Below are 21539 nucleotides of genomic sequence, written 5' to 3'. Positions count from 1 at the left end.
ATAACTGGCTTATCACATTGTACCAGAAATTCACAGATCTCTATGCTAATGCTTTACCGTTAGCACTTCTCCTCTAATTATTTGTATATCATTTGGCTTCTGTCCTCTCTCCTAATAGCTCAGCTCTCTCTTTCTCTCTTTATTTTGAATTAAAAATCTCAAAAAAAGAGTATATGATTATTCCAGCTAGTCACCATCTTACATTCCTTTTATGGAGAGCATCATGCCCAGTCCCGTTGTAGGCCGTTGGGTCATGGGCCTATGCTGGCCAGTTGGCTGTCACCAGAAGAGAGAGTCACATGATGACAGCATGTTGACTTTTACAGAAGGAGAAGGGGGCTCTAGACAAGAAGCCCTTAATGGGAGCTGTGGTGGACATTCTGGGTTTTGACCTGTCTATATTTTGGCTTATTATTGTATTTTTCTATGTGTGTCCTCTAGTGACATGGAAACCTTAAAATATTATCCCCTTTGCATCGTCCAAGAAAGCTAATCTCAGTGACCATCAAATTATTACTTTTCCAGCCTCCTTACAAATCCCTGTGAAAGGGCTCAGTAGCACTACCTTGGCTCAGAGTGATTGTTTACTTAGTTTTGTGGATGATGAGACCCAAACTGAGATGATTTAAGGAAGCTGTCTCTTTGGCACCAGACTTCTGGGGAATCTTGAACTTACCTTGACTACTCCTCCTAAATCTCTGAGAGCCTGCAGGTTCAAAATAACCCAGAACTAGTCAATGAATCTTTGCTATTCACAATGGGAAAATAAAACAATTGAGAGCTGCCAAAATTATGAATAACACTATAATATATCATTGTCATTAAGTATAACTGAGACATTTAAATAAGCCCTTTGGGGGCCAGCCCAGCGGCATAGTGGTTAAGTTCATGTGCTGCTCTTCAGCAGCCTGGGGTTCACCGGTTTAGATCCATCCTCTGCAGTGACAATTTCTTACTTCAACTTTCTCCTCAAGCTTTCCACCCAGCTCCACTCACCATTACCCCACTCTAATTACCTTGTCTTATATGTCACTGAAGAAAATACAAACCCTTACTAGGATATGTCCACATTCTGTCATCTCCAAATCTACTTAAGAATGTACCTCCACCCATCTCTCCTTTCCTCCTGCATCCAAACTCACCACATATGCTCTGGATTCCTTCCATTTTCATCATCCTTTTCGTACTTCAAGAACATCCTCTCTTTTCTGTATGCTCAATTTCTTTCTCTCCCATATCATTTCAATCACACAAAACCCTTCTTTGTCACTATATTCCCCTTCAGTTACCGTTCCTTTATTCTCTCTTGCTTAAGTTCTCAAAAGTGTTGTCTACATATTTCCTCTCCTTGTTTACATCTTTTTTTCATCCTTCAACTCATTCCATTCTTGCTGCTTCTTATATATAGAAACTTTTTTCCCCAAGGTTACACGATACTTCCATCTTCCAAAATCTGTAAACTTATTATTCTGCATAATTTACCAGTAACTTATTGAAGTTGTTTTCTCCATCTTTGAGACCATCTCCTTGGTTTCCACTTACCTCACTGGACATCCCTTCTGTCTCCTTTTCTTATCTTCTCCTACCAAACTTCAATATGGGAGTTTTATACAACTCAGTACAGAAATCCCTTCTCCTTCTCTAGATAATTTCATTCATTATCAGGGCTTTAGATACCATCTCTATTTTGACAGATCTCAAATTATCTCGATTGAAGGCATCTCCTTGATGCTGGGCATCTTGACATAGATATTTCATATTCATTTTAATTTAATATTTATTTAAGTATTTCATGAACACCTTCCCTCCCCTCCTTTCCCTCCTCCAATCTTCCCCAAGTTAGTAAATAATCCACTCAGTTGATCAAGCTGGAATCCTGGGAATACCTTAGGCAATGATTATTTAATCTGAGTTTCTGTCAGGAGTTTATTGTATATGCTTAAAAACAAATAAATATCAATCAAAAATGTGTTTAGAACAATTTCCAAGCAATGAATCACAACTGCATTTTAAAAACAGAATAAAATAATGTACACATACTTTTTAATGGCCATTGCCACTGATACCTTCTTTTTTTTTTTGTTTTTGGTCTAGAGCTAAAATAAATATCCCATCTTTACAGACTCCTCTGGTAGAAACAGCAGGTTCACAATCCTATTCGTGGGCTTACCCACATAACTGCTTCACTAAAAAAAATCATTATTCAATGGTGGTGTACTCTTCTGATAGTTAGGACTCAGAGTTGTAAAATTTCCCTTTTCTTTTTCTTAAATATTTTGGTGACATCTTTATACCTATATATGGCATTCTAGGAGATGAACATGTGCCAAATAAATGCAATGGTAGACAGGGCCAAAGTCAGGTCATTTCTTTTCCCCCATTTTATTTTCACAAATTCTGGTCATTAACCCATTGGGAAGAGTCGCATGTTATTCATTATGGATAATGAAAATCATCTGAGGGATTTATCAGTGTTGTTGAAACACCTGTCCTGGTTTGACTCTAGATGATATGTTGACTCCGAATTATTTTGAAGACTTTGGCTACTTGTTTACACCAAGAAAATTAGGGCATTTCAGCTGTGCGAGAACTTGGCAAACATTTTGGTGTAATACATGAGACCTCAATTTTGGTAAGGTTTTATTTTTTGATTATTTAGAACTTGAAATGATAAACACTACTTATGATAATTTTAGTTTTAAAATTCTCTTTCAATAGTAAAGAACAAAATTTGTGAAATTTTCTCTAACGTTTTGTGCTAATAATAAAAAGATTTCCAATACTTACATCTTGCATAAAAAGTTTAAAATACCTTCCTTCTTTTCCTATTTAATTTTTGAAGAACTTCTGATTTAAAAAAGTATTAAAAAATTAAAATTACTGCCATAAGTAAGGTGTGACTCTTCAGTATTCAATCCATTAAAATCTAGACTTAGATTCTACAGTTTTAACAAAGCATTTCAGTTTGGTAATCATTTATTGAGCACTTCCTATGTAGCTGGCACTGAAACAAGTAACTTCACAAGGTCAGCATTAATGGTGTACATGATGCAGCCCACCTGCTGACTTGCTTGGCAGGCATTGCTAATTTTTAACTAGAGTCTTTCAAAATGAATTCAGCTGAAGCCTTGTTTGCAGTCAGTCTCAGTATAGGTCACTTTCATGCTATGTGCATTATATTTACCATTTCAGTTTTAGCAGGGTCAAGATTTGTGAAGGGTCTGAGATTTTCTCCTACTTGCAAGCTAATAGATTATCCTGTTACTGTTTCAGAGATGCTAGCAAAAGACATGTGACTCCTGGGTCAGAGACAAAGGATAGCAAGCACCGTGAGTATCAGTATCTTTTTTTTTTCTTTGATGGAGATTATCCCTGGGCTAACATCTGCCCCTAATCCTCCTCTTTTTGCTGAGGAAGACTGGCCTTGAGCTAACATCTGTGCCCACCTTCCTCTACTTTTTATATGTGGGACACCTGCCACAGCATGGCTTGATAAGTGGTGTGGGGTCTGCACCCGGGATCCGAACCAGCGAACCCTGGGCCACTGAAGTGAGGTGTATGAACTTAACTGCAGCAGCACTGGGCCCGACCCAGCATCAGTATCTTTTCTGTTGATTCTCTGAGACCCAACCATCACAAGGCATTGTGAAAAAGGCCGGAAGATACCTGCCGATGTAGTTGTCGTAGAACTCTGAGCCTAGGGAACCCAAAACTTTTATAATGGGAAGTAAGCCTGTTTGCCCTTTGTTCCAGAGGGAGAAATTATTCCTGTCTTTCAAGGTTGTTCCTACACGAAGATCCTTGAAAAGTAGTGTTTAACAAAGGATAGTCTGTGCCTTTGCTTGCAAGACTTGTAGAAACACAGAAAAGCCTAAAGAATCGTCTCCCAAAAGATGGATAGAATATTTTCTCTCTCAAAGTGTAAAGGTTAAGTTCAGGATTTAATCCTCTTCAAGCTATTCTGTATCACACATTCTTTTCCATAAAAGAGAAAGATAATTGAAATTGTTTGTACTTTAATAAATGAATCAATCAAGTCACTGTTTACAGCTAAGAGCCAATCTAAGTGACTAACTTAAGGTGAAGTGATCAAAGTTAGTAATCGTTAGTTTTCTGTTGGCACACAGGTACTGTATCTGGATTGAGCCCAGGTAAGTTTTTAGTACTAAAGAAATTAATCAGCATAAAGACCATTTTAACAATTTTGGCTATTCTCCTTTTTGACCAGTTCTGCTATTAAATGCAGATCTCAGGCTTGCTCTTTTTAGAAATTTAGGAAAATAGTACCTTTTTTTACTTTTTATTTGCAGACATTTTCCAATATACAGAAAAGTAGAGAAAAAGAGTATAATGAACCATATGTACACATCACCCAGTTTAATCAGTTGTCAACTGATGGCCAATCTTGTTTTATCTGTCTCCCCACTTCCCCTGGATTATTTTGAAGAAATTGCAGACATAATTTTATCTGGGTTATTTATGTCTTAAGAGAAGATATTTTTGCTGTTTCCTCTTTTTTGTTCATAACAGTCTGATAAGTTTATTCGAGTGTCTGTCCCTATTTGGAAAGCTGCCTGCATAAATTGTATATTTGAATCTTGTTTGGGAGCTTGGCATATAGGTATACTGTACTGTATTTTTGTTTTGTTTTTATTCTTTAACAGTAATCTCTTTATTTTTATCCATGAAGATGGAAGCCCCAATATGATCAAATTTGAGCACTGAGGGAAGAAGATCTGAAACTTGAATTTTTCCTTTTGATAAAGACAAATTCTATTTTTAGGGAATTTCCTTTTAACCCAGCAAAGATGTTCTTATGCCTTTCTCGCATTTTCACTCATGAGACACGCAGCCGTGAAATTCCCTTAGTCTTGCTAGGACAACTTGTACATCTGAAAATTCCTATAATCTCCCTGAACTAATCATTTCATGCAAGCCATGACTCATTCTTATTGTTTTCCTCTGAGCATTTTTCAGTTTATCTATGGCGTTAGAAGTGACTTGCTAGAAGATGAAAGTAGAGCTCAGGCTTCAAGATAGAGCTGGCCTGATACTCTATAGAGAGTTAGGTCTGTATGTTGAGAAAGAAAGTGATGCTAGTAGAGCTCCCTATTTGGTAGAATTCTTCAAGTTAATCTCTCAGAAGTACAAAACAGGATTTCCGTTCAACTTTAGAGCTGTCTCCTGGGAGACAGTGACTTATCTATTATACTTTAGGTATGAATTCTTAATATATGTAGATTATCTTAAATTTGTGGTTCGAATACTATTATCCTATAGCCCCATAGTGGATAAGGCAACTTTACCGTGGATAGCATGGAGCAGGAGATGGTGCTGCAAAAAGGAAGCAATCTTCCTTTAGAGATTATGTTGTTGATTGTATCAATTACCATAAACTAAATAAATCTGTGTAGAATAAATTTTTCATAGATTGGAATTGCTAAATAAAAGGAAAGAACCGAGGAAGACTGAAAGGTGAAAAATGAGTATTTTGGCAAAGGGTTGGAAGTTCAGGATACAAGTCTGGAGTAGTGACAATTTAATAATGCCTCCTTTAGGGAATCAGATAAATTTTAGGGAGGGAAGAAAGTCATTGCTGCTGCAACCTTGCACAAAGGCACTGGCATGTAGCCACCGCAGGATCAAAAACAGAAGGAAAGAATGTTGGTGAACTTGCTTTGTTTAGTGGTTTTTATTTCTGTTGTTGTTTGGTTGTTTTGTAACCAGCTCCTTTTGGATATTGCAAATGTTTTTCTTGTGAAGCCTACCAACAACTTTTAATGGTGCTCTCTGGTCACTGAAGAAATTTTTTTTCCTTTGGTTTTCAACATAATTTCACATGTACTTGTAGGGGAGGAAGAGATTTCCTCTACCCATTCTAGGTCCTTCTGACCAGGCTATGAATTAAATTTGCATGAGACAGAATAACAGGAGAAAATTAAACAAAGCTTTATAACACGTATACATGGGAGAGACTCAGGAGCAATTTGCCAAAATGGCAGAGGTTCTCATCTTAAATACCATCTTCAGTTACAAAGAAGGATGTTGGGGGTGGGAGGAGTCAGTTATGGGAGATTAGCAGAAAAGCACAGTAAATAAGAGTAAGGTTCTTGTAGATTTAAGTCCTTGCTTTTTGCATTGATAAGAGTTTTTAGAGATAAGGTCATCTCCCTTTCTTCCTGGTACAGAGAGGGAGACAACTTTACAGAGGGTGATTTTCCTTGCAAATGTAAACGTCTCTTACAAAGGGTAAGTAAATTCTACTTTCCAGAGTTTCTCTCCTGTCTGCAGTTTTTAAAAGTAACCAGCCCAAAATAATCCTCATGCCAAAGAGACATATCTTGGGGTAGCCAATTCCAATCCCCCACATACTACTATAGAATTTTTAGGAAGAAAATTCAATACAAGATTATTTCATGTGTACAATGGGTTGGCACTTATGAATACAACTTAATTTCCTCTTTTAATAGCCTTTTTGGTAAGAATTTCAAGAAAATGACTATACTTATCCATGCTGATGTCTTTAGTAATACATTATCTATGGCACACTTGTGCATATATCACGTGTTAATTATATATTTTTTTTCTTAGCTCTCCACCACACAAAACATTCTGGAGATGAACATTTTTCACCAAAATTAATGATTCCATTTTATAATCTTATGTGTGACAATTTTATCTTTTATTCCTTTTCACAGGAAAACACAACAAGGTCTTTAAATAGAATATTAAAGAGATTTCTTTTTGGAGCACGCCAGCAGTGTTTCTCCAGTAGCTTCTAATCATACTAAGTAGGAAAGAACAGTGTACTGAATCACAGTCTTGCACTGTTATACAATCGCTTAAGGTCAGTTACATAAGGAAATAGACAAGGCAAAAGCAAACTTCTATTGCATTTGTGAAAAAACCCAAGGTACAAAGAAGAGCTGGCTGTATTCAGTGTCTATTCATCACTCATCAGCCTCTCAGGTTGCTCATTGCAGTAAACTCTTTCACGTTACTTATACGTTATGATTGCAGAGGAAATGAGAGGAGAAACTAATTGCCTGTAATTAAACATAATCTTATTAATTTCTTAAGGCCTTTTCCTAAGGTGTTTACTAGGTCTCAAGGTCTTGAAATATTGGACTTTTAAGGAGTAGGAGTGGAAAGCCTAGATATGAAAGGATCAATTTTGATGGTTTCGTCTCTGCCAACGTTTCACAAGGACGGAGCTGGTGGGACAGAATGGAGACGTCATTTACTCTGTTAGTTAGGAAGTGTGGGCTTGGGTCCCAGTCTGCCGTTACTAATTGTGTGATTTTGGACAAATCACTTATCCTTTCTGAGCCTCAATTTCTCTTCTTTTATGAAACGTGGACAGTATTCCCTATCCACATCAGAGGGCTGTTAAGAAGGGAAAATGAGGTAAGACATGTTAAAGTGCTTCATAAACTGAGGAGTACCATACAAATATAAGACGTTATAATTCTTGAGTTTCATTCTAATGAGGCACACAAATAATGGCAGAAACAGAGTTGGAGTAGCCAAGGATTTTGACATAATCTTTTCTAAATCCTGCCCTTGAACATGATCTTCTCAGTTGCTAAAGGAACTAAGGGATACACTTACAGGGGTGCATTTCTTTTTCAAAAACTTGTACACAATTCTCAAAAGATGATGGCACTTTACTGACTATTCTGGGTCTCCAACAACCTGAAAGAAAAAGTTATGACCCTTTGTCCTCTACATATCAAATATAGGCCATGTCACACATATTTACATTTCATCAATTTCCAAGAATACTCGTTATACACAAAATTCAAGTAGCATCTGGAAGAGACTCCTAATGGACTATTAGGTGGCAGAATTTAACCTAATGCTGGTTGTATTAAAGTCATTTTGTTTAGAATTCAAGAAAATATTAGGAGGGGTGGTGAAAAGTGGGGGATTAAAAGGTTCACAGATTCCTGCAATTCTTTATTAACCGGTCTCTTATCCAGAGATGTGTGGATCCAGCATAGGGAAAAAAAAAGCAAGCCCCTCTGCAAGGCATGTTAGTCCACTTCCATCTTCAGAGGGATGAGAGGGGAGCTTTAAGAGGTTAGATGGCAGATTGATTTATTGCACTGATTAGTGAGGCCTTGGCCTCTTATCTTAAAGCTGTGTGTAGCAAATCTAAAATGGAGAGTTGAGGTAATTAGAGGCATGATACAAACAAGATTCCCCACTTAGTCATGATCAGCTAAGTATTCATGTAGGAAACATTTGGCCTGAACTATACTGGCAATTACAACAGTCCTCTATTTGACTTTGCACGTGTAAACAAACACTGCTTAAGTCTAATCTAGACATTGGAATCATGTGGCCGAGTATACAGCTATTTATGCTCTTTACGGCCCTGGACTAACAGCCCAGTAAGTCCTTGAGCGTTCACAGGAAGGAACCACTCTTGATTTGATTTTTCATCCTTAGCTTTCCATGAAAAACAGTGCTAGAAAGAGCAAATAGGAGACTGACTTTTGATCTTAGTCTGTGTTCTAATTCTAGTTGCAGGTTTGCATCATTGGTTTCAATTGCTCAGTTAATCATTTCTGCCTTTTACCAGGTCAAAATATTAATATTAGTGCTTCCCGGTGTGGCACATAAGTAATTTAATGAACACAAAATAATACAGACACAGAGGGATCACTGCCATTCTCTGGTCCCACCAAAAGCTGAATTTCCCAAGAAAGAGCTCATGATTAGAGTGTCGCTAAATGAATGTGCTCCATCAAAGAGTACAGATCTCAACAGATGTGCAGGCTGCACATCCAAGTACACGTGTATATCTTAGGAAACTCACTGTGTTTGGGGCCAAAGAGTGACAGCCAGCAGCCACCTTTATCACTATTTTGGGCTTCTTCCAGGAAAGCTGGACTGTATTATTAGCATCCTGACATGGAGGCTTCAGTGATGGATAGAAAAAGAGGCAGGACTTTGGGAACAGAAAGGTTTGGGTTTGAATCCTGACGTTTTTATTCACTGCAAATGATACAACTCCACTGGGCCTCATTTTACTCTATAAAATGGAAACGTGCTACTTTTATAAGACAGAAGTGAATAAACACAGGTAGAGTACCCAGAACCATACAACCCAGAAAGACAGTACATAATATGGCTCCCTTTCTCTTCTAACAGGTTACTGGAGAAAGAGGATTGAGGATATTGGATGAGGAACTGAGGTTTAGTCCATCCTCTCAGGGATAACAGAGTCCTCTTTATGTTGCAGAAGAATGGACTCTGGGAGCTGAGCTCACTCCAAGCTCTTCCTCCACTGCCCATTCCAATTTGCAACTAGGTGTCAGGTGACACCAGGGCCCAAAATAAGAAGTCCAGATGCCCCTATAAACGTAGGTGCATTGTTCAAAGTCCTATGTCTCCCAGCAAAGGATCCTCCATTATTTCAAAAAATCCTCTGCCTCAAAGAAAACTCTAGAGATTCTGCAGAAATGGATGATATTTGTGTTTGGCACCATCCTGCTTCTCTTCATGATCCCCCTTCTAACACAACTTGTGCTATTTTTTGGCATCTTAAGGTCACTCCACTGCTGTGAAATAATTTCAAATGCTTCAAAAAGAACTCTCTCTGCTTCTACAGCCGCCCCCAACCTTCAATTTAGTCTGATTTCAGGTAGATTTTAATGGGAAAGCAAACAGATTAAACTAAATCTCTGTTCAATTCAGCTAACATTTACTGTCCTTTGTCCTCAGAGCTGTACTAGGTGCTGGGGATAAAACAATGAACAAAATACAGCCCCTTCCCTTAAGGAGGCCACAAGCTAGGGATGTCAGAGCCACATGTGAAAAGAACCACCATAGAGTGGGAATCGAGTACTGCCAAGAAGAAGGAAGATGCCAGGGACCATGCCAGGAGCTTCCCAATATGTTACCCTACTTAATCCTCACTGTGTACCTGGAAGGGAGGTTTTAACATCTCCACTTTTGTGGATTAGGAAACCTCTGCACAGAGATCTTGAGTAAAATAACATATCTTAATGGCAGAGCAGAGAAAGGAGTGATTTGCTCTGTCCGGGGAGTAGAAAAGTTAACACAGAAGTAGCATTTGGCATTAACCTAGAATCAGGCTGCAAAGTTTGAAAGAAGTGGCTGAGACAGAGGAAGGGGTCAGCATTAAAAGATATAAGTGGATGGCCTTTCTCCTTAAAAACAATGCTCAGAAATGCCAAGTCAAGCACAGGGTGATACTCAATGGAGAGAGGTCTTCAAATCAAGTAAGCATGATTCAGCTGCCCTTGAGATTTACCGTTACTGGAGTTTTCTCCTCTTATCAGTACCACCAGTTGTGGCCCGAGAGTAGACAGGGACCATTGACTTGGCTCCTGTTAGCTCAGGGAAATAAGCCGGAACTTGCGAAACTACTGAATGTCAATGGCAGATTAATAAAATGTGGAGCATTGAAGAGCATGGTAGATTACCAAGTGCTGGTTTTCCAATCCTATTATAGAATCTTTATTGCCAGGGCTCCCTTGTCTTGACCAGCCCTCCTATCTTCCAGTTTCTGGGGTAGAGTAGGAGCCTAACTTCAATAAGTGACGATTAGCAAACACAAATGTCTTCCAGTACTTTTCCACTGGCTTACCCTATCTCTTAAAAATCATCCCTGGGGCCGGCCTGGTGGCCAAGTGGTTGAGTTCTTGTGCTCTGCTTCAGTGGCCCAGGGTTTCGCTGGTTTGGATGCTGGGTGGGGACATGGCACTGCTCATCAGGCCATGCTGAAGCCGCGTCCCACTTGCCACAACTAGAAGTACCCACAACTAAAAATATACAACTATGTACTGGGCAGCTTTGGGGACAAGAAAAAAAAAAATATCATCCCACTTTTTGTTTCAATGGAGTTGAGTTCAATTACTGTCCTTAATTGTAATAGTCTTGAGTAAAATATTCCTTGTCTAACTCTGTCCAGTATAATTTTTCTTTGACCACACAGACCACACATGCACACACAAAGGCAATCTGAAATTCCAGGTAAAACAACCATCACATAAACCTTCCAAGCAAGACATACTCCCTCTGGGGAATTAACATGCAGCGTGATTGGGCTGTTGGTGGAGTGTAAGAATGAGACTCCTTTGTGTGGTCTTCTTAGGGTGGCACTGAAATTGTGAGCTTTGAAACCATGAAGGAATAGTGTTTACTTCAGAAACCACACTATTAGTTTCTGAAATAAACAATATTTACTCAGTCATAAGAGTAAAAATCCTATTTATTGCCTTTCAGTTTTGCAGTCACCTATGGACAAAGCAAGGAAACTTAATAATGATTACAGCATAAAATATAAATATTTTCAACCTTGATACTGTTAAGAGTGGAGGTGGGAAAAGGGAAGGAGAGAGGCAGGAAACGGTGTGAATATAGATGATGAAAAAAATAGACGTATAAGAATTTTATTAAAAGCCAAAAAAAAGATCTAATGATATTGAGCTATATTGGGGGATGGGAAGAGAATGAGGAACTTTAAGTATATTAAACACTTAGATACAAGTATAACTAATAATTTTTAAAGTTGATAAATTAACAGATAATATATAAGTATGGTATTTAAAATATAAATATGGTATTTGAAAACAAAGGGAGGAACTAAAGCCAGAAATATTTCAACATTATTGCCTCTGAAAGGGAATTTTGGGGCTAAAGAGTAGCATGATGGGAAACTGTTTTATTGCAAACATTTTTGTACTGTTTGACTTTTTTAAACCACATCATTTATTATTTGATAAAATATTATATTTATTCATTCCTTCTGCAAAGTTTCTCTTTGGCTGCCATTATTGGATCTTTTTTTCTTGAAATCCCTGCCCCAGGACAGCCTCCAAATCTCCCTGGATCCTGTTCTCCTTTGAGCACAGTCCTCTCACAGTAATTGTATCTCCCTCCTATTCTTAGTCAGTGGATTAGTCCTTTCTTTTCCCAACAACCACCTGGTATTTAGCAAACAAAGGACCACCAGGTACCAGAGTCTATTCTTCTTGGAAGGCGGGAGGGTATAATAAATAACAAAAAGCAACAGAACATGCCAGAACTAAAATTTCTTGTCACAATTTTTTTCTGTCACAACTTGAAAACCTCATCCTCATGATATTCTTTGGCATATTTGAAGACAGCTAATGGGCTATCCCTTTCACTTCAGCTATGTGTTTTCCTGATATTTTCTTTTCTTTAAGCTAAATTACCTCCAGCTTTTCAACTCTTTGTTATATGCTTCTTGTACAGAGTTCATTGACCTCCCTACCTTCCAGGGACACTGGGATCTGGGGCCTACATGAAAGAATGTGTCTGGGCTTGGAGCCAGAGATGGCCACTTTGGTCCTGACCCCAAGGCACAAGTTAATAAGATGTCCTGTGTCATGTTCCTTGTCTGGGCTGGCCACCCCGACGGGAACCTGACCAGACTATAGAAACATCCCTTTCGTGGGAACAAAAAAATAAAAGCATCCCATCCATGGGAACAAGAAGAAATAACTCAAAGTATCTAAATGTCTGAAACCCCTAGGTAGAACCCGGATAACCTTAGAATAAAAAGGAGTCACAAGCGTAGAACAAGCGGGAGTCCCCCTGAGGAGAGGACGCTTTCCTCAGACCCGGACAATTGGCACTCGCACCATCCAAACTATTGGGACTTCCCTGGCTGATTGTGGAGAGGATGTTGTAAGTACCAACTGGTTGTTCCCCTTTATCCTTGCTCCTCATTCTGTTTCCCTTTATCAATAAACTCGGATAGCTTAAGCAACCAAGTAGCTTTGGTGGTACCTGTCATTCCTTGCCCTTTGCAGCTGAGGACAACACTTCTTTAAACTGTCATATTCTAGATCCTTCTCTATCCTGTTTGTTCTTCTTTGGATGGGTTTCTGTTTGTCCCATTTAATGGTTGGCTCCTAGGATGGAAGAGAATGCTCTCACTATTACACAGGACTAGACAAGAGAGGACCAGCCAAGCCCATTCTTGGATTCAGCTATCGGTTTTTTAAAAAATTTTTATTATAAAATTTTAAAATGCCCTTATTTATAGCTAAAGTGGTTACACTCAACTGACTCCAGTTGCCTGATATGAACGTTTATTGAAGTGTTGATGCAAATAATCCATAATCAATCTATAAATCAAAATTTGGGGTGAGTTTATTATGAGTCAGGTCTGAGGACTATAGCCCTGGAGGGCTTCCTTCCCCAAGGAAGGAGGCACGCTCTGAAGAAGTAGAATGTACAGAGTGGTTATAGACCATCTTGGAACAAAGAGCATACATCACATATGACAGGAATATCTCTTTTACTTCTGTCACAAGATGCTTAGCTGGCACAGCAGGTCAATGGTCACAAGGTGAGCATAGCAGGTCAGTGGTCATGAGGTGAACACAGCAGGTTGGTAATTAATCCTCAGTTTCCAGGAAGAGATGCTTATCCTTAAAGAAATGATGATATGGGGGAAGCTGCATCCTTATCTTTAAGGGCATCATTCTTGTCTTTGGGACATTGTAAATGTTTAAAGCAGATGTACAGGGGCTGGCCCCGTGGCTGAGTGGTTAAGTTCGAGTGCTCTGCTTCGGGGGCCCAGGGTTTCGCCGGTTGGGATGCTGGCGGCGGACATGGCACCACTTAGGCCACGCTGAGGTGGCGTCCCACATGCCACAAATAGAAGGACCCACAACTAAAATATACAACTATGTACTGGGGGGATTTGGGGAGAAACAGCAGGAAAAAAAGGAAGATTGGCAACAGTTGTTAGCTCAGGTGCCAATCTTTAAACAAATAAAAAATAAAATAAAGCAGATGTACAATGCATGCTCAACAGACCATGTTAGGACCTTTTGGAAAAACAAGGTCAGGCTGAATTAGTTTTAACCCAATAGTTTCCTCCTATACTCCAGTGTATCCTACTGCTTTTCATTTATTCATCAGAAGTAAGCATTCTCCTAATGAATGCTTATTGGAGTGGTGAGTTCTATGTGCTTATTATTCCTTAGTTTATATTGAATCTTAACTTTGGGGGCCAAATGCATATTTGCTTATGTATGGAATAATATTCTTAAGTAAGATAAGCAGTGGGAGGTATAATTGTACAAAGTGATATCACTTTTTAACTTTTTGCGTATATTACTTTATTGGCTAATAATATTTACATCTTTATTCATTTCTTGAACTCCATTTCACTCATAATAAATAGCTGTTAAGTGCCTACTCCATTTAAGGGCTTATCTCTTGCTTGGAAATAGGGAGGCTGGCAAGCGCTAAGGGACAGGTGGGACAAGTGCTAAGGCAGCATGGATTTAGAAGGAAGATGGGATCCACCCTGAACAGATAAAGGGCGATTGGGGAATGACTCTTGGTTGTTGATCTCCAATTAGTGAATTTGCAGTACTTAGAAAGATGGCAAAAGCAATAAGAAGGAAAGAAGTATGTCGAAGGTGAGTGGTCTAAAAAGCTGAGTCATTTGTTGAGAAGAGAAAAAGAAAACTGAATGAAATAAGCCCAAAATGGAATGAATTTCTGAAAAAAAGAACTTTTGGGGATTATTAAAAACTAGGGAAGGAGAATCTATACCAAAGTCTCCACAGGTAAAATTCCCATAAAGCTGTTCTTCATCAGCATCCAGCATTTAGCATCTGTATGGTGGCACATGAGAGTTAATAAGTAATCATTGTATGACCAAATAAATCAGTGAACTGAAAGACGAAAGACTTTAGCTCTATGGCCTCCAGAACCCCTTTCAACTCTAACGTCCTATAAATCCAAAATCTCCAAGCCTTCATCCTCATTCATTCTGCTCTGGAACTCTCTGCCAGTTCATGCCATCCCTTTCAACTCAGCCACATACAAGGCAACTGTCACAAAGAAGCCACCTGCAAAAAGTAAATCCTGCTCTAGGCAGTTCCTGAATTACTCTACACTTTTCTTTCATTGCTCTTTGCTTTCAACTGTTTTGATCTTAGATCCCCAGTGCAATACACCAAGTTGCAATCATTGTTTTTATCCTGGGTGGTGACAACTACCACTCTGTACTCTTATTTTGTCCTGACTCAGCTTCCCATTGGATCTCAGCAATGTGATTTCCCTGATGTAGAGGTCTCCCAGAGATGTGAGAATACTCCCTTTGCTTCCACCCATTGTGAGGAGGAGGATTGGGTCACATGCCTTTACTACGACATTCTCTCTTCCTTTCTAGCTTTAGAAAGAGTTGCTATTGTTGCTATTTTTACTTCCTTCCCTCCCAGTCACTCCTATACCCACTGTAGCCTCACTTTTGCCTTCATCACTACACTTTCTTACAAGATGACCAGGGAGCAATCACACTGTTGGTATCTTCAACAGGAGTGCCTGAGTCCTTAATCTGAGTAGATCCAGAATTAAACATTCTCTACTGAATAAATAGATTTATTCCCCTGCTTTTCCTCCTATCTCTCAGATGACTCTTCCTTCTTTTTCTTAAGATCCATTTCCTTCACTAGCTTATGGGGTCCTTTCTGGGATTTCTTCCCTTCTACATCTACAAACTAGAGCTAGAAGACCATTTTCATCCATTTCTAAGATACTGCCCAAACTTCTCCCTTGAGTTCTAGACCTAAATATCTTTGTGAATACTAGTAAGCATCCCCAACACCTTTGTCACATCACATCACATATTGTGAAGGGAATCATATTTTCTAAAAAATGTAATGTTAAATTGGTATCATCTATTTTAAAATAACCAGTGTGAATATTTCTAGGGATTCTTTATATTTATGGCTTAAAAATCTTAGAATTATAGTCTTAGAATATGGGAAATATAAAAATTATTGAACCATACACGAAAATAATATTTGCTAACACTTAAGTGCTTCCTATGCGGCAGAAACTGTTTCAAGTCCTCCAGATGTATACAATCATTGAATACTCAGAACCACTCTGTAAGGTAGTACTACGGTTATTTGTATTTTACAGATGAGGAACGTGAAGTGCAGCGAATTGCAGCCTCTTTTCCAAGTCACACAGGAAGAAAGTGGCATAGGACTTGAATCCATGCCCTGACATCAGGGCTCAAGTTCTTCATCATCTTGTACTTCCTTTCAAGAAGAGCTCTGAGAAACTGGAGGAAATTGTTAATGAAATAGTAGGAGACATTAGCAAAGAGATCAAATGGATGATTAGATGAAATGACACTCTTTGAAGATGAAGACAGAAAAAAAACTCTGAAACCAGAAAATGATTGAAAATTTGAGGAAAATCCAGTACAAAGTAGAAAACTTGAATGCTATGATCAACATGAAAGATTATAACAGAAATTTGGGTTACAATTGAATTACTCCCATCAATATGTTGCATTCTCGGAAGACTGGTAATTTTGTTTACAGTGGAATGAATTAAATATATGTGTAACTAAAAGGTATTAATAATAAAAAAAAATTGTTAGTAAGATCTGCTGGAATAGTGTATAGCATGTTGGGTACAACTACATTTTTTCCTTTATTAGTCACTGGAGGATTTTATTTCTTCTGTTGTGAATTGCCCATATACACACTGAGTACATTAGCAATGGCTGAGAAGCTCTATAACATAAAATAAGTAGTAAACTATAGAAAGAAAAAACTTTGTAAGAATTGGTGCATTGAAAAGAGAACTTGAAATAGATTAAGAAGACCTGGGCTCCAATAAGGTGAACAACTGACATTGTGTACCCAGCATTGGAAGTCCCAGGCAACCCAGGATGGTGGTCACAGCTAGATCCAGTTCCATGAATTACAAACCTTGCAACTTCAGGCAAATCCCTGAGCCTTTCTAGTGCCACTGTTCTCACCTATGAAATGAGTCATCCCACCACCTAATGGGGCTGCGTGGGCAACCTGTGCTGTTGAGGCACAAGGACGGCAGGGGACTCAGGATGTGGTTCTCTTGCTGTGTGTAGAGCATCCACACTTCTCCATAACACTCATTCACCTAAAATGAGTGTGTAATGACTGTGTTTCTCTTTGTTTTACTCTCTGTAGCTCCAGACAGAGCCTGACAGAGAATCTGTAATCAGTAGATCTGTGTTAAGTAAATGAGTCAGGGACAAGAAATCTTGGAATAAAAAAAGTGGTTGTAATGTGCACGTACTTCTCTGTTCTACCTCCATCACCCCACCCCTCTCTATTAACTTGCTGTATCACCCCCCTGCATAAAAATACTTTGTTTACCACATTTACTCCAAACAGGAAGTGGGTCAAAGGCTCTTTGGAGAGGGCAGGGTGGTGAAACGAACCACGGGTCAGTGGGTAGGAGGAGGTGGGTGGGACTTTGCATGGGTATCTTTATACTAGCTCCGCCACTTCTTCTGAGGATGAAATATAATGAAAGCATGTATTCTTTAGAGACTTTGAAAACTGTTGGGTGACATTGTAGAGATGAGAATGTCAATGTAAATATTTGCCTTTTTCACGCCTCCTTTTCCTTATTTTGTAAAGCCCCCTGAGTATTCCTATCAATAAGAGAGGGTGGCAGGGGGAGGCTGATTGATTTATTTCAGAAAGAAAGAAATGGCTTATTTTCCGTGATCCAGGATTTGAATAACGCCCTTTAAATGACAGGGTGGAAGCTCTGTGCTAACATGTAAAGAGAAGGAGAGCAGCAATTTTCACAGGTGTCACGTGAGTGAAATCAATGCAGTATAGAAATTCAGTGACCTGCATATATTGCTTGTGTTCATCTTTGAAAACCTGGGGATAATATAAATGTCTCTATCGAGGCAGTAGGATTAAGCATTTATTTATCCTAATGATAAAACATTCATATTTAAAATTTTCAAGGCCTATATTACAGGTGAGCATTTTGATCAGAGAAACTGCATGTGCGCCATAAGTCTTCATGCCTACTTGCTAGCCTCAGAGTCTTTTTCTTTGTCAGTGGAAGCCTCACCTCTGGGTGCTTTGTAAATATCCACTGTCAATAAGAATTGTTTCTAGAGGACTTATTCTTAGTGTGGAGAAGAGAGTTTATATCACATACCAGAAAGTGACGTCAAGGAAACTCAGGCTGTACAGTCTAGACTGCGGAAGACAGATATCAGTCACAGGTATGTTTGGCTGGAAGTAAGCAGAGTTAGTTTAAGCAAAGGGAGGGATTCAGTATAGGGATCCTGAGGTGTCTTCTGGAACTCAGGGACATACAAGCAGCCAGGTTTCAGGAATGTCCACCTCTGACATCTGCTCAATCAGATCAGAAAAGGATGCTGCTAGTCACAAGAGAGCAGGTGAGGGAGTGGGTGACAGTGTGGAGCCCCCGAAGTTACTAGGAAAACATTAGCTCTGACGAACAAATAGACTGCAAGCGTGAGACTCCTGGGTTTGTGTCCATTCTGTCTTCTACATGAAGAACGGTAAAAAAATAAAAGAAAGCCATTTACTTTTTCTCTTCTTCAAACAGACTTTATTTTTTTCCTCTGCAGAATATGTTGCTTAAAATGAAATTTTCTTACCTGCACATGGCTTCCTACAGCAAGGACTGTCAAATCATGAAGCGGGATTATTATTCTTTTTAGCATTGTGGCCTATTGTGGTAAGAGTCTGTTCACACATTTTAATGAAAACACCTCACCCTCAGGATTTTTCATATCTACATGGCCCAAAAGAAAGTGAAGAATTGTAGTCAGGTGGGAATTTCTGATAGTCTACAGAGGCAAAATGATTAATTCAAAATTCTGAACAGAAATAATAAAGTGAATTTTCAGGCTAAATGGTTGGGTTGCTTTCCCTTGTCTGTATTGATCTAGTGCGTTTCTCTCAGACACCACCTCTACTATTTGCTGGAGGTGCTGCTTCGCTGGTTCCACCAGGTTCGTACATTCCAACTGAAAAACTGCTGGCTTCCCTGGGGACTCCTTTCAGAGCGCTCTGTTCTTAAAACTGTTTCTTCAGAATTTCTTAAGGAAAGATCTCTGACCAATTTGTGATTTTCCTTATGAATCAGAAGAATTTGTGCATTTACACTTCATTCATCCATTCAACATTTTTTTTTTTTGACAGTTTACTGTGTTCCAGGCACAGTTCTAGGTACTTGGACTCTTAAATGAACAAAACAGACAAAAGTCCTTCCCCTCGAGGAGCTTACATTCTAGTGGAGGAAGACAAAATTAACAATAAACAAAATAAATAGTAAGTTATATATTATATTAGAGGGTAGTGAGTGCTATGGAAAGAAAAATGGAGCAAGGTAAAGAGGATTGGAGTGAGTCGGGGAGAGAGGGAGTTTAGATTTCAACTTAAAATAGGATGGTTTATGTAGAGCTCATTGAGCAAATGACTTTTGGAGCAGACTTGAAGTTGACAGTTAGCCATCCTTAGGGAAGAGGGTTTCTAGGCACAGAGGACAGTGAGTGCAATGGCCCCAAGGCAGGAGTGTCCTGGCATGTGCATGGGCAGCAAGGAGGCCAGTGTGGCTGGAGTGGAGTGAGTCGATGAGAGAGAGGCAGGGCAGGAGTCCGAGATCAGATCCTGTGGGCCTTGGAGAGTGTCTGAGTTGAATTGTGTTCCCTAAATTCCTATGTTGAAGTTCTAACCCTCAATACCTCGAATATGACCTCATGTAGAAATAGGGCCATTGCAAATGTAATAAGATAAGATCAAACTGGAGTTAGAATGGGCCCCTAATCCATTATGACTGGTGTCCTTATAAAGAGGGGAAACTTGGGGACAGGCGCACACAAGGAGAACACCACGTGAAGCTGAAGGCACAGACTGGGGCCATGCTTCTATAAGCCAAGGAACGCCAAAGATGGCCAGCCAACCACCAGAAGCTCGGGGAGAGGCAAAGGACGGATTCATTCTTTCAGCCCTCAGAAGGAGCCAACCTTGCTGACACCTTGATCCTGAGCTTCTAGCCTCCAGAACTGTGAGACAAATTTCTGTGCTTAAGTCCCCCAGTTTGTGTAGTACTTTGTTATTACAGCCTTAGAAAATTCATACAGAGGGCATTGGAAGGACTTTGGCTTGTACTCTGAATGAGAGGAGAGGCATTGCAGAGTTTTGAGCAAAGGTAAGGCATGGTCTGACATATTTTAAAAGGGTGCTTCTGGATGCCATGTAGGGAAGAGACAGTCGAGGAGCCAAAAAATGGGATATTGAAGTCAAATATATAGGCCAGAGATGGTGGTGGCAATAGATGGATGAGAGGTGGTTGGATTCTGGATATATTTTGAAAGCAGAGCTAATAGATTGGATGTGTGGTATGAGAGAAAGAGAGCAGTCAAGGATGACTGCAAGGATTTAGACCGAAAAGACTGGAAGTTTGAGTTTCTATTCACTGAAAAGAGGTGGACTGTGGTCAAGAGCAGGTTTTGTTTGCTTTTGGTGGGAGGAGGTCAGAGTTTCAGTTCTGGGCACGTGAAGTATGACATTTCTAATAGACAGCCAAGTGAAAGTATTAGCAAGTAGTAGCACAAAACGTATTTATATCCCTTGAATGCCCCTGAAAGATGCTAACAGAGATAAAGTCCATTAAAATGTAGGAAAGTCCAACATGCAGACCTAATGCTGACTAATTTAACAACAGCTATTTAGGGCTTAGACGGACACCATAACAATAAGGAATTAGATACACATAAAGATGCTGTGACAGTGCAAGATAGAATTTAATTAGAAATTTCACAACACTTCTGTTCTCAAGGCATATCTACTACTTTATATAACATGCATTATTTATGCTGTATGTATATCAAAATGGGTGGAAGGAGTCTAGTGAGAGGAGTTAGTTGTGAGAAGTATGACTGCAATGCTCTTTCTTTACCCAACGACAGATAACTTTTCCCGGTGTGGTACATTTTTAGCCTTCTATATATTTAGTGTTGCAGACTGGCTTACATCTCTGTTCAACTACGATTAATTATGCTGAATATTCTTAGTTAATGCTCCCTGTCTCCTGAAAAATCAATATCCATGACCATTAGTCTCAAAGTTATTTTCACAAGACATTTTAGAGTCCATTAGCATGCAAATGAAAAGGAGTGATCCCAGGCCTGATCTTTCAAGAATTAAAGGGCTTTTAAAAGTTGTTTACTTTGAATTTTAGAAACAGTAACATTCAGGACAAACTCTAAGTGTCAGCAGCACTGTTTTGGGTATTTTGAGAGCTGTTTTCTTGTGGGTGATGGTGAAGAAGTCAGCAGCTGGGAGGTGGATGGAGAGCTGGCCCACGGGAGCCTTTGAAGTGGCAGGTCGGCTGCCAGCTGGGGCGGAGGTGTGGGTGTGGATGTGTGGGGAAGCTGTGAGGAGAAGGAGGTGTGAGGAAAAGTGGAGATGGTAGAAAATGTTCTGGAAGGCAGAAGAAGCAATCAAGGAAGTGGAAACAGGCTGAGGGAGAGCATCTTGCATGGTTAACAGCCACATACCTTAATATGGTTGAGATTTAATCTTTTTCACTGGCCTAAAAATGATATGAGGAAGATTATTTCATGATTAAGATGAATGTGGCAAACATTGTTTTAGCAACTTTTGGGGGCCAGGCGTGGTTCCAGGGAACATGACCCTGATATCTTTGGGGCCTCCACTTAGCCCACTACG

At 39.4% G+C, this 21539-nt stretch overlaps 1 long non-coding RNA gene across 1 annotated transcript; it reads left to right on the top strand.

The window, feature by feature from the left end:
• The first annotated feature begins 3097 nt into the window (after positions 1-3097).
• Positions 3098-18705, top strand: LOC138918517 (uncharacterized). The gene is made up of 3 exons (XR_011427965.1): positions 3098-3329; positions 12533-12687; positions 15952-18705. It is a non-coding gene; the product is annotated as an uncharacterized lncRNA (long non-coding RNA).
• The last annotated feature ends 2834 nt before the right edge of the window (positions 18706-21539 follow it).

This window comes from Equus caballus, chromosome 17 (genome assembly GCF_041296265.1).
Source record: "Equus caballus isolate H_3958 breed thoroughbred chromosome 17, TB-T2T, whole genome shotgun sequence".
Classification (NCBI taxonomy): Eukaryota; Metazoa; Chordata; class Mammalia; order Perissodactyla; family Equidae; genus Equus; species Equus caballus.
This window is presented reverse-complemented; position numbering and strand designations above follow the sequence as displayed.